Source organism: Haliotis cracherodii, unplaced genomic scaffold (genome assembly GCF_022045235.1).
Source record: "Haliotis cracherodii isolate W230 unplaced genomic scaffold, xgHalCrac1.p SCAF_3, whole genome shotgun sequence".
NCBI lineage: Eukaryota > Metazoa > Mollusca > Gastropoda > Lepetellida > Haliotidae > Haliotis > Haliotis cracherodii.
The window spans coordinates 16424838-16444318 of NW_027266286.1; the positions used below are offsets into that span (position 1 = coordinate 16424838).

General features: G+C 39.6%; 1 pseudogene; it reads left to right on the forward strand.

The window, feature by feature from the left end:
- The first annotated feature begins 6902 nt into the window (after nt 1–6902).
- LOC139473736 (uncharacterized) lies at nt 6903–19044 on the forward strand (annotated as a pseudogene).
- The last annotated feature ends 437 nt before the right edge of the window (nt 19045–19481 follow it).

Consider the following 19481-nt stretch of genomic DNA (forward strand, 5'->3'; position numbering starts at 1 on the left):
CTTCATTTATATGATCTGTCCTGTTTTCGTATAAAAAGGAGTATATATAAAGTACGTGGTGGTGAGTATTGGCCTGTTTTATGTTGGACCGCCCACGTGGTCTTGTGGCACTCTCCTACCCAGAGTTCCATGCGGCCGGCAGCCAGCCAGCTTAGTACCTCTGCCACAGGCCAGCGCCATGTGACGATTCGTCACATCTTTCACAGTCCATTCAAGATATTGCATATGCTTTTCATCCGTTTCATTTTTGACAAGCTTTCACATTGTGATAAACAAATGTCAAAGAATGGTTACGGTTCATTTGGAAAGTATCCTAAACGTGAAAATCTACTTGCATTTGCGTAGTTATCCTTTGTTTACATTGGTTGTACGGCTCCACGTGCTGTCATCGAAGCCCAACGGAGAGCTAGCGATACGGTCACTTTGATGAATAAATATATATTGTCATGCAACTCATTGTCGCGGTTGTAGTGGCATATCTATATAATTATGCAAAACAACATGTAAATCGCCCCAAATACTTGCTTTAGTCTGTTCAATACTGATTTCTGAAAAAGCGCGTTTGTTTACAAACAAGAGAAAAGTCCGGTCACGTGATATGCAAATTAATCTGTGGCAGTGGTGTTATGCTGAGTCACCACTGCGCCGGAGTGTGGTCTTGTGGTAGAGCGTCCGCCCGGAGAGCGGAAGGTCCGGGGTTCGATCCCCGGCCGCGTCATACCAAAAGACGTTAAAAGATGGTACTTGTTGTTACCCTGTCTCGCGCTCGGCATAAAGAGGCTGGTCGGCTCGGAGTCAGTATACTGTGTCTGAGTGGGGTATTCATGTTACGGCATGGTATTTCAGTGAGCTAGCACTATAAATCGGCATAAGTCCGGACTATGTAAGTGCAATACTCTTGGACGCGACGTTAAACCCAATTTCACTTCACCTCACCTGTTTTATGTTTCTTTTTTAAAATGAGGGACCCAATTAATTCCATGGCTCACAGACATTGTGCATACTGAAGAATCAACTCAAGGTTACTGAAGACGTTCACAAAATGAAGCTGCCAACCCCCTTTTGGTTCGCGGGATTCAGGGGTCTATATAGAGGGTATTCGGTACTCAGCAGTCGGACACACAAATACAACTTATATATAATTAATAGTGTTTTCTTTACATATTTACTTTTTTCGATATTTTTCGGTACTTTTTACTTGAAATCGCACCTTTTTCTCAGTGCTTTTGATACTTGTCTTGAGTAGTATTCGGGTTTCAGGGGTGAGCAAATTACACAGTGAAAATGAAGATGGTATACAGGATTCAGTGGAGGAAGGGGGTTGGCTCCTTGAAAATGTAGAAACGTTCATCCAACATGTTTTGTGAATAAAATAAGACAGGTCTTTCCTGCAGAATCAGACAAGGGTTTCAAGTACGCAAGACCACGAACGGAATATGACTTTATGTACTCCACAATTGTGCCATATATATTGCCTTAGCGTGTAATTTGATCAATTTGCATGATCGTTCGTTTAGTTTGTGTGGATCTCTCTCAGAGACAGATGCCTCAAAATGCAAGAAACACAAAACGGCATGTCCACTCGGTTTTCCATTTTCCTCCTTGCTGACATCACTGTATCCAAACTTTCCTCCTTGCAAAATCTGCTTTTGCGCCTTGAAATGTCAAGAAATGACACTTGATCCATTTGTTTGAATAACAAATACCCTCTCACGCAACGCAATACCCCATTTCGCGTCTTTCCGGGAATAACGGAAAGTCACTGCATTGTCATTAATGCACTGTGAACAAAACAAAATGGCGGAGATCTTCACTTTGACGTCACAGCTACTCCTCGGCCTCCAGCTGGAGATTTTAATCGGCACACGCGCTGGTTGTGGGGCCAGGGTAGATCTAGCTGTTTGTTGCTTCTTAGATGACAATGAAATCACATATGACTTTTATTTTGGCGCAAATATGTACTTTGTAAGACTTTTTGTTTTAAAACGGGTTTCTTCTTCTACAGATCTCCTTCATGTTCCACGATTTGCGATATTATATATTGCGACCTGTATTTGACCATGGTCTTTCAAAATGGATTCCCTAGCAGTGTAAGCATTTCCTCATAAACCACTTGACCACTGAACCTGAAACTTCAATATTTGTTCTAACAAATGATGACATCACTGACGGCATGTTTTGTTACGTTTATTTGGGGCACGGGTGGCCCAGTCGTCTAAGGCGCCGCGATTCGCTGTGCAGAGTTGCGTCCCCTAGACACGCCAGAAACCTATAATTGTGGGTTCGAGTCCCGGTTCACCCCGATTATGTTTGTAGGTTTGTCAGCACCATACCCGTTCTCGTGGGTTTCACCGAAGTGGTAAGCGTCCGAGACCTGCATCACTTCTGGCTTTCCTCCCACATTAAGCTAACACGCTGTGATATAACTGGAATACTGTTAAAAGCGGCGTGAAACCCAACTCACTCACTGTTACGTTTATTATGACCATTATAATACAGGTGAGCTACAGTAGCTCGTTCCGATCATGTTCCTTTTTTCATGACACGGGAAATGCGTTGTTGTACTGAGAATAGTTTGACGTCAGCAAAACATTGATCAGTACTATGGACGGTATACACTCATGAAACTGTCACGTGATAACGGAGTATGGATTACACTCACAAAGGCGTTTCTAATATTAGAGCTACGTTTTGAAAGAACTCTAGCCTCGGATACAAACAAATGTCTCCTGGTTTTTATAATTCTAAACACACATTGTGATTGATTGTGTGGTCATACATTCTATACTGATGCAGTGTATGCACACATTCTTTATCACATATTTTGCCCATGCGAGGATTCAAACAGAATGGTGCCACTGTGGTAGCAATATTTTTTTTTAATCGAATTTTATGGTTATTTCAATTATTTTCTCGGAATTTCGAGCTCTTTCGCGTTATTTCGCACTATTTCTTTCGTATAACGCATCTAGTGCAGATTTGGATTTCCTTAGTTCACGTTTCAATGTGGTTTTCCAAATAGTTTTGATTCATTTATTCGCACAATGGACTCTCCCATGAGCAAATATTTTCCTGTGATTAGGGAAAGGGTTTTATCGCTTTTATTTAATTATATATACATGGTCAATGCAAGAGAATAATCAGCCTAGATTTTAAGCTGAAAAAGACTAAGAAATCCTTTTCTCAGAAAACCCAATGAAAAACTAGACACTTCTTTAAACCGTTTTCTGGACTGTTGGTTTGTATCGGCGCATGCTACTGGTGGGACAAGACGTGTTTACCGTTTTGGCGAACACCTGGGCCCACTTGCACAAAGCGATATTAGCGCTAAGATGATCGTAACTCCCATACTTTAGCACAGGCTTACAATAGTCTTAGCGCTAAGATCGCTTTGTGCTAGTGGGCCCTGGTGACAATATTGATTTTCAACGATCATATAACTTTCACCTCAATTTGCCCTTTACGCCCAATGGATAATTCAGACGGATAATTCATCTGGGTCTTCTCTGGCATTGACAATTTGTACTTCCTTAAACAAGTCGATGTTTCTGGTCCCCCAGTTTCAACTTATGCTCAGTAGCATTTATCAGTCATGCTGAGACGTCTACAAAGGAAATGTTTGGGCCGAAACATTAAAACTGCTCCCACCCCAATCGGACATATTTCTCATACGTTTTTACTTTACTTATAAATACAGCTTTCCATATCCAACAGAAAGCAGAGTCGATTGTACGATTCCGACTACACCATGAGCATATGTTATTGAATCGCTATCAAATAGTAATGATACCAGGTATTCGCGAAAAGATCAGTGTACCCTGCTCTACTCTGTTTATAGACTCCCCTGCTTCTTTGCGTCATGTGATATGACTCAGTTCTTGCGACAAGCTTGGGAATGTTCTTGTACCAATATAATTCCTTTAAATACCCTACCTCTATTACACGGTTCCTGCAGTTTGGAGGATTCGGGTAGACTCGTCACCCTCATAGCTAAGGGCCGGCCAAACAGGCCATGGTTTCCCAGACTGTTTCCCCTCTTCATGGCAGCACGACACCCACTACAGCAGCACGACTCCCACTACAGCAGCACGACTCCAGCTCCCACTACGTCTCGAACTCCTCCGTCACCCACGATCGGACGTATCCCACGAAAGTCTCCAAAGTCTTCACCTCCAAGCTTGGAAACTTTCAGTTTCTCCAAGGCTGCCTCCGATTCCGTGGCACGGTCTTTGGGGACCTACATCTTCCTACTTCTATGACACCCGATGGCACACCTTGGCGAAGTTTCAGGGTTTTTGGAGCTCAGGGAAGTAACTGTTCCAATTGTTGCATACTTCCTGCTACATCTACGCAAGGAGAAGAATATTTCAGATTGCACGATTGATTGTATAATCAATTAGCCTCAACATGGGTCCTTCAGCTTGATGGGCTTTTCATCGGCACCCATCCAGTTCTAAATCGACGTATGAAGTCATTCAACTGGAAGATGTCAAAGTACCCCGCACTTTACCCAAGTGGAATTTGTCTGGCGTTCTGTCTCCTCTTATAGAAGCACCACATGAGCCTATGCACACGGCAACTCTTTTGCGAGTCTTTAAGAAACGGCCTTTTGGCTTAAATGGCAACTGCGGCTAGAGTGTCGGAGCTCCATGTCATTGACTTCTCAATCCACTGACTGACATCATGGGCATCGATCCACGCAATTGGGATATGATGACATGCATCAACTAAGTCAGCGAGCCTGACCACTCGATCCCGTTATTTGCCTCTTACGACAAGCATAGTCGCCATTTACGGCAAGCATGGGCTGCTGAAGATCTATTCTACCCCGGATCTTCACGGGTTCATCTCGTAGAGACGCAAGACCATCGTCGCCACACAAAACGTCCGTTCATATCCCGCAAGCCCTCTGTAGACATGCAGGAATTTAAAGATGATAATTACTTTATAGATGTTACTGACACTCCAGTCCAATTTCGTACAAATCTCTTTAATGTTATTGTCATCAGGGCTGTTGCCAGATACATGGCTAACGGGGATTGTGAACCCAGTCTACAAAGGCAAGGGCAGTCTCCTAGATCCTAATTCATACAGGCTAATAGCTGTATGGAGTTGCTTTGGAAAAATTTTCACCCGAATACTAAATAAGAGACTAATTAAACATGTTGATGAAAATAACATTTTATATCCTGCGCAAGCAAGCTTCAGAAAAGGGTTTAATAACTGTGATGTTTGGGAAAAGAGTGAGTGAGTTAACATTTTAAGTCACATCGGCAATATTTCAGCCATATCGCGACTATTGGGAAAAGAAACTGATTCTAGACAGTGAAGAAATAACATATTTCATCAGGGAATAGGTTGAACTCGATATAGTTCGCAGGCGGAGAACATCAGATCAAGACAATCAGAAATGCAAAGAAGGGGAGCTCCCCAAACCCCGATATAATCTTGTTTTAAATGGATCTCGGCTTTCACTAATCGACACTATTTGGTTATTATCTTATTATACGTTTTATATTGTTAGTTAACGATCATGTAGAGTATCACTTCGGTCCGACGTAATGTTTCGGTAATTAAACATACACCACTGCACTATAAAATTCATGAAGAAGTTATGAAATATAGAGGAAGATAGTCCTTAGCCTTCATAGTCATTCATGTCTCCCACTAAGATAATAGCCACTGTGTGTAGTAACTGATTGCCTTTATCAGAGACACATACCTGTTCGTGTTACCATTTTCTGCGTTGGTCTTTGTGTAACTGGAATCTACCCTCCTCAAAAGGAAAGGCGCTCCCACATAGGTATTTGATGCATATCTACCCACGGTTGGGACACGACAGCTTTCGCACGACAACCTCCACATCACACACAATACTCCGGATCTTCGTCAGAAGGAGAAAAAAAATCTTTTAGAATCTATGGTTACCCCGTCAATGTACCGCCTCCGTGGTCTAGTGGATAGAGCGTCTGCCCGGATAGAGTTGGTTGGTTGTTTAACGCCGCACTCAGCAATATTCCAGCTATATGACGGCGGTCTGTAATTAATCGAGTCTGAACCAGACAATCCAGTGATTAATATCATGAGCATCGATCCACGCAATTGGGATCGATGACATGCGTCAACCAAGTCAGCGATCCTAACCACCCGATCGCGTTAGTCGCCTTTTACGACAAGCATAGTCACCTTTTACGGCAAGCATCTGTTGCTGAATACCTATTCTACAACGGAATCTTCACGGGTCCCCGGATAGAGGAAGTCGATGGTCCGATACCGGGCTCGTCATGCAAATAGACGTTAAAAGATGGAACTTATTGATACCCTGCCTGACATTCGTCATAAAGGGGATACCGCTATGCCTGGCTGGCTCGGAGTCAGTATACTGGGGGAATCCATGTTAAACTGCTCACCTCACCTCACATCCGTGTTTATTCACGAAACACAAGCTTAATATGGAGGTTTTGATATAATGCCATTGTCCTGATTAGCGGATTATTTCCGTGGAATAATGACTTGTATGTATATTCGTATAATAAAAACGTAATTCCAATACAATCCTCCAGAGTAACATACCATTGGTATACAAGTATACCCTCTTAACAGTTATCGCAGAGTTTTCCGGATTAATAAGGTCCAAACTAACGGGACTGATCTACACTGGACGGCATTGCCACGTCAGTGTGTATGGATGTTTCGAGAATACACTGACACAACTTCACAGTATATAACCTGTGCTACTCATGCTACCGTCACTCGATACTGACTAACAATAAGCTCATACGGGTAGGGAAATCGATAGCCACACGCAACAAACACACAGCTATACACTAACATTCCTTTACCAGGTAACGATTGAAAGGCCTTCTCGGAAATAATGTGACGTCACTGTCACCTGCAGTTTGTTCACTCATCATGGCGCGCTGAGCTGCCCCTTTGCCCTTCTCCTATATAACTTCCTCTTCTTCTTACTTTAGGCAAAATATATGGACTTAAATTCTTTCACAGGTAAGGTACGTCGGTTTTATACCTTGTTCCTGATTTTACACTTAACCAAAATCATACTATTCAAACTTAAGTCACAATTTGTCATTTGTCATATGTGTAACTGTGAATGCATTCAAAGACGTCAGCCATTATCTTAGGGTTTTCTTGGAACATCTGGTAAACAATGTGACATATTAAATCATTGACACTAAAAAATCCCAGGAGAAATATTTGTTGCAGTTAAAATGGGAATTAATGCAGGTAACAAGTGCCTAGGTTATGCTTAGGTTACAGATTGGGTAGGGTCATCATGACCGAAGTGAGGAGAAATATTTCAAACCTCAACAGATCAACAAGGAGGATATTTTATCCCTTCTAGTCATAGCTGCTAATACATTATTTAGATTAAGAAGAAAATATTATTTGTATAATTCCTAAATGATACATAAATGTGAAAATAGGAATGTTGCTTATGCGCATGTGTATCGTCAGGGACTATTTTAGGATGTTGTTCGATACACGGAGCACGAAACAACGATTGTCATTGAGCAATAAACATGGCGGCATGGTGAAGCATGTGAATGAAAACATGGTTTGATTATTTCTATATTTTCTCTATCACTGCTGTCTTGTTTGATTATACAAATCTGTTTTTAATGTTTTATTCAGTAAGTTCTTTCATTTTATCGCCAAAAATATCATCTATAAACACATAGTGTGGTTGGTATATCTTAAAAGAACACATGGCTAAGACACGTTTTTCCATATCACTAATTTTAGTTCGGTCTGACCGTGATTCGTTAGAAGCATATATACAGCATAACTACCGCAAATCTTTGGGACAAAAAAGTAAGTCAGTCCGTTATAAACGTGTTCTTTATGAACGTAGTTTACTGTATATACACTTACAGTATTCGACGTAACAAGCGCCCAGGGCGCTCTCAAAAATAGAAAAAGGGGGCTCTTATTAGAATATCATTTTGGTGAAAAAGACAGTGTTGAAAGGTAAATTTCGTGGTTTATGCTGACAGTCTGAAATGTTTATATACGAGAGATTTACCAGAATTTAAATGCCCCCAAATAAGGGTGCATATAACACACGGGTACGTATTATACACGAATAAATAAGTGTTGTGTACATTGATCAATCGGAAGGGGTGCTAATTGGGATTGTTCACTAGCCAATATATTAGCAAATATCGCCACGGGCGCTTATTAGAGCAGGGCGCTTATTACGTCGAATACGGTATTTTAGGTTAAAACCATTTTTTAATAGCTTAGTGTTACAATTATACAATGTGAACATACTAATTACACAATAACTGCTTTTAAATTACTTGTTTTGCTGTCTGTATATTGTTGTCTAAATGCATTTATATTTTACTTATTTACTATCTCGCTGTTCTTTGAAACATTATATTTACTAAACGGATACCATATACATATTTTGTGGTAAATCATTTTACATAACATTTTCTTTTTGTAATTATGAACTGTTCTTGACGCCATCATTTAGTATTCTGAACATGTTACAATTCATCAGCAAATGGACGCATAATATGTATATGATTACTAGCCTTTGAAACTACATATATATACATACATATCGTTAATTTTATTTGTGTATACGAATTAAAATTCAGAAAACAGGTCGACTGAGAAAAGTCTTTTTTAATCAAGGACCCGTGGCAACTTTAAAGGAGATAGAAGGATTAACTTCTAGATAAACATGGCCTCGTTGATGGAGTCAGTAGTTTATGAGGTAATGCCTATAAAACACTACTCGTTACGAAACCCCTGGAAACATTGTTATCCATAAAAATGTTTTCCAAACCTTTAATGGTAGAAATCTGGAGGACATTTCGAAATTTGACGTACATGTATCGGTGTCCAAACTGATGTCAGATGCACATGTGGTTATGGTAATTGTATTGTCGCATTTATTCGAACTTCTAATTGTTAATCAAACACTTTTAGCTAATATCTGTTTAGTCTATAGCAGTATATACAACTATGTCTCAAGGCTGTTGCGATCATTGTATGCCCGGGACTTGGTTAATATGTTAAACCATTTAATCAAAAATGATGAACTTTATGAGCACATCGCATTGGAAGACAATAGTAGCATTGAAATTGGCCGGAGACATGGAGTGTTATATTCGTTTCAAAGGTATAACGATTTCATATTTCATATTGCATTTCATACAAAAAATATTATTTTATCAGGAACTACTTACCAGGCTTCCATTCATCTAACAATTTGCAAATAACACTGAAGAAGTAAGCCAGAACATAACAATGAGAATCCCACCATATGTTAAAGAGTACGTGGAGTATATACTCTGCCAGGAGAGCGGAAGGTGGGTGTTTCGGTACCATAGTAGCTTCGTACTAAATGCACATAAAGATCGTACTTGTTGCGCTCGGCATTAGGTGATAACACAAGGACTGGTCGTCTCGGAGAATAATGTATCATTCGCATACACGTACAAGCACGTCGCTATACACGTGTAATGATTGTGAAAGCGACGTTAAGTCACAATTCACATATTTTCTGCATCACATCGTATAGATTTAACTGAAACAGTCACAAATGATTGTTTTTCTTTGGTCACTGTTATGAAATAACACCCATATCTAGTTTGGGCAAGAGGAATAGCTCAAAAGACTGTGTAAATAGTTGTGCTAAAATATGTTTGGTAGACTGATTTTGAAAATAATATTGATGTAATGATAACATGCTTTTTAATTCCATAATGTATACTTGTTGCTGTACAGATGACTGAGTGAGTGAGTATGGTTTTACGCAATATCACGGCGGGGGACACCAGAAATTGGCTTTATGCATTGTACCCATGTCGGGAATCGAACCCGGGTCTTTGGCGTGACGAGCGAACGCTTTAACCACTAGGCTACCCGACTGCCCCCTGTACAGATGAAACAATACCGATGCTCACACACTGACTTATTATGGTTCTTCATAAGCCGGCATATAGCTAGTAATTTCATCACTATTTAATGCCAACATGTTTGATTGTATCATCAAAGTCCTGTTGCATATGGTTATAATATTTTTAACATTTCAGTTCCACTACATCTACCCTTCCTCTGTGGAAGCGAACAACTCATTTCGTTAGAAACATGAGCCACGAGGAGCATCGCCTACAAACCATACAGCTTATCATGGATACCTTAGATGCAAGTGTCGAATGTGATCAGCTTGTCAACAAACTTGCTGACGCCAATATCATATCTACTTCTGACGTTACTAGGATCACTGACACAGAGGAAAAAGACAGGGTAAAAACTATTTTTGAAGTTCTAATGGGAAAGGGCAAAGAAGACCTACACCCTCTAGCTCTGAAAATATTGGAATCACAAACAAGTCCAAGCCAGCAAAGCACCAGAAACACAGAACAAGAAATAGAGAGAGTGATCCAGGGTAAGTTACACAAGTATGATGTCAAGTATAATTTTATTCAAACTTATTTGTTTCATTAAGATAAGATTTACGGCATGAAGATGAGGAACGTATTTAGGCAGGAACAAGGTAATGGATATTCCTGTTATTTATCCTTCAGCATCGTATACATTTGCAAAAAATTGTGGCGTCTCTGGTTGTGTGTTTGTTGTTTAACGCCGCATTCAGCATTATTCTAGCTATATGACGGCGGTCTGTAAATAATCGAGTCTGGACCAGACAATCCAGTGGTTGACATCATGAGCATCGATCCTTGCAATTGGGATACGATGACATGCATCAACCAAGTCAGCGAGCCTGACCACCCGATCCCGTTAATCGCCTCTTATTACAAGCATGGTTGCCTTGTACGATTACGACTAAGGAGGTGTTTATGAATCACCATCAAATAGAACTGCAAGTGAATGCTTAACTGCTGAACCAAGGACTATCATGCATATTTTATACTCTGTGTTAAAAACAGCATCCGACACACGCACGCACGCACGTACGTACGCACGCACGCTCATATTTATGTCATTTCGTTATTGTTTGGCTCATCTCGGATAATTTATTCCTAAAGATAATTAATATGGATATATTTACATATTTGCCGTGGTATCAAATATTTCAAAACTCCGACAAAGTGCACAATAACATTTCAAATATACAATTTGGATACAGGTACCGACACATCAACAGTAGCTGCACAGTCTTTAAATGGGAGGAGAATACTCAAGCACAGTGATTTGTCCGATGATTGGGAGATGAAGAACTTTTTGGTTGACCTCTCAGAGGAAATTGGTGAGAACGAAATGGAGGCTATGAAGTACATCATGCGTGGTAAGTTGGTGATTAGAGTGCCATTAGACAGCTTCATTGGTTTTAATGACTACTTCCAAGGTAGCAGGAATGTTGATGCCTTTGGCATACGCTTACCATCTCATTTACTTGATAAGAAATAGACCAAACAAGATAAAGAAAACAACAACAACAACAAAACGAAAACAAAACAACTACGCACGAGTGGATATTTCACACCCTGTTGGTAGCACTCTGTTGGTAATGATTGTATTTCATTTATTATCTTTCGTACTATTCCAGGCGAAAATGGCTTTGGTGACGCTGTGCTTGAAAAACTGACTACCCCATTGAAGTTCTTTGACAAAATGACCAAATCTGGACGAATCGATGCATATAATCTACATTTCCTGCAAGCCTTGATATGGCGCATCAAAAGACGTGACCTCATCGAAAAGATTCGTCAGTTTTGTCTGGAGAGTGACAAGAAGCCAATCTGTTTTTTTCTCCCAACCGAGCACCCAGGTAACATGGCCATTATTTGGTAGAGTTTATCTATTAAGGTTTCAAATTCGCTTCAAATGTTTGCCTTTTTATGAACAAAAATCTCCATGAAAATACCTAGAACGAGTTATTGAGACAATACGTAACGATAAATGCCTTTTACAGCTGTAGGATAATTGTACTTCATATAAACAGCACTGTCAGTCCTCTGTCACTTTAATTTAGAAAACGGATACAAGTATGTCAAGTTCCATGTAGAGGGCGACATAGATGAACTCACACACGCAGACAAAGAACACCTGAGAGCTGACGTAGCACGAATTCTGTGCGTACCAATCACCTACGTCTTCATCAGGGGTCTTGAACCAGCGAAAAGTCTCCTGTTTACGTTCATGGTCCCCGAGGAAGATGTCAGCAGCTTCATTCACATCTACCTCTCACAGGAGGCCTCATTCGTCCACCTATCTATCCACGTACAGATTAATGAGACGGAACTATCCCTATCTGGTATGGTGAAGTAGCTGAGATTGTTGAGCTGTATAAAGTATGATGATTAATCCATAAATACAGATTTAGAGAATGTAATGCTTATTTGCATGGAGCTTGGAAAACGGAAAATATGAATGAAATACATGTTCTGTATGTGTCGTTGGATTCTTTTGTTTTTATGACCCGTGAAGATTCCGGGGTAGAATAGGTCTTCAGCAACCCATGCTAGCAGGAAAAGGTGACTATGCTTGTCGTAAAAGGCGACTAACGGGATCGGGTGGTTTGGCTCGCTGACTTGGTTGATGCATGTCATCGATCCCAATTGCGTTGATCGATGCTCATGATGTCAATCACTGGATTGTCTGTTCCAGACTCGATTATTTACAGACCGCCGTCATATAGCTGGAATATTGCTGAGTGCGGCGTTTAACAACAAACCAACAACAACAAAAACATTCTTTTGTTTTCACTGTTATTATGATTGCAGGTCGCTCACGGAATATAAAATATGTCACTTGTCTTTATGTACTCTTTACAGAAATTGCACCAACAACGGAACAGGAAGAGAAACCCATGTATGGTCAGTTGAAGCATCTCTTGGAGCAAAACCAGAGTCTTAAAACACAGCTTGCAGACAGAGATGAGCAGCTGTTGGACCTTCAGGATGAACTTGATAGAAGGGAAGGAGACTCAACCGTCGACCAGGTTCTACATGATGATGGAGCGTTAAACGCACAACAACTTCATCAACAGTATGAACTGTTCAAGGACATGTTTTACAGAATAATGGATGTGATGAAGACAATGAGACCAAGGGAAAACGTGACTGACAGCAATGGCAAGATTGGGTCGTTGAAACTGTCCAGTGCATCAGCTCTGTATAGAAGACTTCTCTCGCAAGCCAGGCAACGTTGTGAAACTTTGGATATAGATTTGTTAAACAAACTGTTGGATGCAAAGACTACACTTGAAGCAACATTACACGAGGAGAGACTAAGGAAAATGCAGGAAGTTATTGTGATGCTCTTAGAACAAGTGGAAGAACAGGCAGAAATGAATGCAAATTTGCAGGCATCCAGTAACATAGCCGGAGCATCGTCAACATTCCTGCATGACATCTTGGCAATTCAGGAACAAACAAGAAACCAAGCCATCAAACAACACCAGGATGAGACACCCAAACTAGAATTCAATGGTATACTAGGAATGCACGTGGTCCAAATGATATATCAAGGTAAGCTAATAATTTCTCAGAAAATGAAACACAAACGTGTAATCTAAATATTTTGTAACCTAATACCGAATGATGCGGTTTGAATAACTATCTAAAACAAACTAATTTGAAAACTTTTTTCTTTTTACTCGTAGCTCCACATCAGATTGAGATTCATCCTGAACTGCAATCGATTCTGACGTCACTGACCAAAGAACTCACAAACAAGGAAAGAAATAAACTGAAGAAGTTCCTTTGTTTTTCTGAAGCTGAAACGGAACAGCTGAAACAGTCTCCAGACATGCTTCTTGAGCTTGCATTTTTGAGGGAACTTCGCAAGGGAAGACAAGAAAGTCCAAAGGGTAAGATCAATGATTTTTAATGTATTGGGACAGCTCGCGAATATTACATAGTTTTGTAATGTCATTAGTGATTAATCTTATACGTCATATAAGTGCGTATTATGTCACTTTGTTTGAACTATGAGTGATGCTTCGTAAGATAGAATAGGTCGAACGTTTTGAAAATGTAATTTACATATGTAAGTGCAACAGATTGAAAGGAAACCTTTCCTTGATTACCGTCTTGATTACCGTCTTTCAGAGATTGTTGGGGACATTTTGGCGAAGATTAAGAAAAGAACTTTGGTCCAGCAGTACTTGTAACCCTGAACAGCAACCCCAACAGACTAAGAGGCCATCGTCGGAGAAAAGGGGTAGGCCAGGAAGATCAAGTCGATCAGATACACCTCAAAGAAAGCGAAATGAAAGTGGAGGATTTAATGCATGATCAAGAGGAGGTGACATATGTCCATAGTCTGGACGCTGTTAAAGAAGTGAGGACAAAAGTCTTGCCCTCAAGATGATTCCATATTCTGCCTTAACAATGCAAGTGTTTTAAAAGAAGAAATATATTCTTGCAGTTCATGTGTGCAGTTCTAAGACTACAAAGCAGAGACGCATCAGCTAACTAACGATGACACATTACAATGTAGTTATTTGGAATTTGTTGTTACTTTTATCCTTTTATACACACGTTAGAGTAACGTTTCCAAATAATCTTCAGTCAGTACGTTATTTCTTGTCTGTTGATAAGATAATCTCCGATGTTATTGTTCTGCCACACACATTGTCATGGAGAACATTTTGTGATTGTGTTTTTGTTTGAAACCAGGGATTGAACTTAATGCTACTTTCAGCTCAAAAGGTAGAACAACCTTTAACTGACGAATATATTTAAACCAAAGAACCACAGTGCTTACTTTGTCTGATCCCTATGCTTTTGCATTGGTGTCATTATTTACAACCTGTAAGTAAACGCACACCTCTGTAACTTTCATAACTAATCAGGTTGAAAGAGTAGGAGGAATATTACAACACTGTAACCCACTCATTTGTGCATATGTTTTCAAAACAAATAACAAGTCTAAATAACGCGAATGTATTCGCAAATCAGTTTCATTCATAAGCTTGTTGCACTTGTATGTTAACTTATGGTCCAAAAGTATGACCTCATTTTCTAAAACCGCTATATCCCCTTTTGACTGGGCTGACCTATTGCTGCAATGCTAGTATCCTATCCACCGCTCATTAAATTTTAACCACATATGCTTCACTTCCAAAACCTTTAGAACAATACTGCAGTGTTTACTTTGTCCACTGTTTTTTTAATACATTTTTATGTAATTGAATGTTGTGATGATGAGATGTTTTTTTCAAAAACATAAAAGGACTTTTGTTCTGCTCTACTCATAATTGACACGTAGAATTTACCTTCAGCCTCAATCATCAGTCATTACACCGAGCAATTGTAACACAATGACACTTTTTTCCTTGAAATTGCAAGACATTTACGTTGCAGACATTAATTAGAAGTGTAAGTGTGCGGCGCTATTAGGAGTCCTGATAAGAAAGAGCGCAGATGCATGGCGTGAAGATGATGAGTGAGTGAGTGAGTATGGTTTTACGCCGCTTTTAGCAATATTCCAGCAATATCACGGCGGGGGACACCACAAATGGGCTTCACACATTGTACCCATGTCGGGAATCGAACCCGGGTCTTCGGCTGGACGAGCGAACGCTTTAACCACTAGGCTACCCGACCGCCCCTTGAAGATGATGATAATACTTAGTATGATATTCCTTACAAAACTAAGTCCAAAGTTCATTCTGCTAGATATTGACATTAATATGTGTTTGTTGTTGTGGTGTTATAATATTTGTTATTAAACTATTGTCTGAATACGTGTATCCCCAAATAGCGTCTGATAGTAGCGTTGCCCCAAAATGACAGGACTCCTTTAGAATATAACGTGTGTCATTAAATATTTCTGATGATGATTGCGTGAGTAAATGCGATCTATTTTATTAGCTGTTTTTTATAATTAAGACCTTTAAGTTTTATACAGATGTTACCATTTACGGTCATCTCTGAACGGTTTTAGCTATACCAAGTTAATGCATACTCCGTTTGTAACAAACTATGTATGGGACTAATACAATGCCTGTGTGTATGGTCACCAGATAATCATTTGGTAAAAGGTTACTCTCCGCAGAAAGTTTGGTATGGGAAACTTTTGTATCAACTTCAGACCCTGTTTTGAACACATTTTCAAATGCAGCATGATACAGAGAAAGAGAAACACTTACACGGACAGAAAACTACGTTTATAACGAACACGCTTATAACGAACTGACGGACATCACGAACTGTTTTGGGGTCCTGTCCATTTGCTGTTTATATGCATATAACGAACTACGGTTATAACGAATTAAATCAGTGGTTCCTTAGAGTTCGTTATAACAGTAGTTTACTGTATGTGCACATTTCGAAATGTTACAGACCCCAGTATATTTTACTGACCAGTCTGTTTTGGGGTTACACCTCTTTGACATCATGTGATGTCCACAACAATATAAGTTGTAGCAGGATCACGAGGAGTATGTGGGGTTTTATGCGTTCCGCGTTAGGTCTTATACCACGAGCCTGGGCCCGAGTTGTCCTGCTACAACGAATTTATCTTACCGACATGTTTTGATATGACATTGTAAAATATTTGAAACAAATTCAAAATTCATAGAAAACAGCTATTGAGCTGAGGTTAGCTTGCACTATGTCATGTGACTTCCACTGACTCGGAAAAAGGGTGCGGCTTTTTCTTTGAAGCGGGGTGTAAGGGATTTATTCTGTCTCCAAGAAATCCACGTGCTGCCTGACTTGCTCGTGGTGGGGTATAAGAGATTTATTTCCCCGCTGAGAAACTTATTCCACTCAAAGGATAATTTATCAAGATCACGAGGACCATCAAGATCTCTTTATTCTGATATGCAGATATGATAAAAGATTTTACTATTTCTTAATTCCTTCTCTGTGAGGCTCAGAATCGAACTTAACAATCGTACGTTAATGCCCTCTTACGTTAATGCCGAACTCTTTGTTTCATTACCTTTATTCTTCTGTTTTGTTGTTTTCAGTTTTTAATGATCAGAAATGTTCATATATACTTATCGTTTTGATGTGTCCAATAAGTATGATACACCCTCTGTAAAACAGAGTGACATGTATATAGAGAAGCCGAACTTTATACAGTGTTTTGAAGTTGTATCGTTGGGTACTTTGTAACCGATTCACCGGTAGATGCGGGATGAAACGTGTATAAACGTGTATGTGTATTGTGTTTGGCTTTAGCCAAGATGGCGGACGTTTCCGAGCAAAAACGTACATAACGAACAACGTATATAACGAACTGATTTCTCTGGTCCCTTGTAGTTCGTTATATCCATGTTCTACTGTACTTCATTACCTTTATTCTTATATTGTGTCGTTTAAATTTTTTTAGGAAATATGTTCAAATATTATGCATATGGTTTAGACGTGTCCAATAAGTATGATACACCTTCTGTAATACAGAGTGACGTGTATATAGAGAAGCCAAACTCTACATTTCATTACCTTTTTTCTTATATTGTGTCATTTTAAATTTTTATAAGGAAATATGTTCAAATATTATGCATATGGTTTTGATTTTTCCTATATGTAATAATGTATGAGAAAAACTGCCGGACAAAAGAAAAAATACACTCGAAAATTGGATTTGACCCAACATTTACAAAAAATTATTCAAATGTTACAAGGCTGAAAACAGTCGCCGAAACACTGTAACCCTGGTGTCCAACAAAACCCCTATTATACCAGTATGAAATATACCATTGGATAACTATTTTTTGCTTGTTTCAATTTTAGCCACCATCAAACACGGGTGTATACTTTGTTTTGCCTACAGTTTAGCCCCTGTAGTAAAGTGACTTGAATAATCATATTACATTAATGCCGAACTTTTTATTTCATTACATTTTATTCTTATCTTTTGTCGTTTCAAATTTTACAATGAGGAATGTTCAATATCATGCATACGGTGTAGATGCTTCCTTCAATGGATACTGACATACATATGGATAAGTTATATATATATATATATATCTCAAGGTTAACATCTCGTGTTATGTGCCTTGCTGAATAAGCCATTTAGACCCGAGTGTGGTGAAGTATGGAAGCTCGGATCTCACCATCACTTAGAGGTCGACTCGGTATATTAGGTGAATGAGACAGCAGCACCCGAGTGTGGTGAAGTATGGAAGCTCGGATCTCACCATCACTTAGAGGTCATCTCGGTATATTAGGTGAATGAGACAGCAGCACCCGAGTGCAATGCAGTATGGAAGCTCGGATCTCACCATCACTTAGAGGTCATCTCGGTATATTAGGTGAATGAGACAGCAGCACCCGAGTGCAATGCAGTATGGAAGCTCGGATCTCACCATCACTTAGAGGTCATCTCGGTATATTAGGTGAATGAGACAGCAGCACCCGAGTGCAATGCAGTATGGAAACAACGCTCAGATCTTTTCAATATGATCAACTCTAATACCTTGCTATTTTTGTTACATGGTTCACCTCATTCCAGCTAGTTTGGGAAGAAATCCCTATTAGAAATGCCTATTACATATTCCACTGGTTGCAGTTGTGACCTTTGCTTGATATCTGATTGTACACTTAATTCCTTTCACCCTTACAAAAATCTTTACTCAAAATACTTCGTCATGTTGTACGAACTATATATTTCCGAATTAGCATAACGTTAACGGAATAAACCGAGTTCACCCGAATGGTGTTACAGGGTCAGCAGATTTAGCCAAGGTGACCATGGACTGAGGAAATTCATGGAAGGGAAACAACTATCATTTTAAGTCAATTTACGTAAATTGATGGATGCGCTCGTAAACTGAAAGGTGGGTCGCGGTTATCGCGTGCTTCAGACTGATTCCCGAGTTTGTTTTGTGGCGGATTTATGTTACCAAATATTTTAAAATTTGAATTTGAATAACGTGCACAGGAAAAACTAAACGCTGGTATATATTGAAGCTCAAGGTAAATGACCCGGTTACAATATCCTGGGGTTTGATGTTTATGAATGTTTATCTTCACAGGGCTTTCTACACCCATTTTACCAATGCGGTGATAACCTTTAATGAACATCTTTTTCTTTCTTATATGATCCAGGAACTGTTCACTTTTATGAGAATTAAAGTATGAGCTCACATTTAATGGAATATGTTGTCATTTGTATGTACACACACTGATAGCAACAATGACCTAACCTAGCAATATGTGGAGACAAAGTGTGGAGACAAGTGTGGAGATCAAAGTGTGGATGCAAAGGGTGAAGACAAAATGTGAAGACAAAGTGTGGAGACAAAGCGTGAGGACAAAGTGTGGAGACAAAGTGTGGATGCAAAGTGTTGATGCAAAGTGTGCAGACAAAATGAGAAGACAAAGTGTGGATGCAAAGTGTGCAGACAAAATGTTGGTGCAAAGTGTGAAGACAAAGCATGAAGACAAAGTGTGGATGCAAAGTGTGAAGACAAAATGTGAAGACAAAGTGTGGATGCAAAGTGTTGGTGCAAAGTGTGAAGACAAAGTATAAAGACAAAGTGTGGATGCAAAGTGTGCAGACAAAGTGTTGGTGCAAAG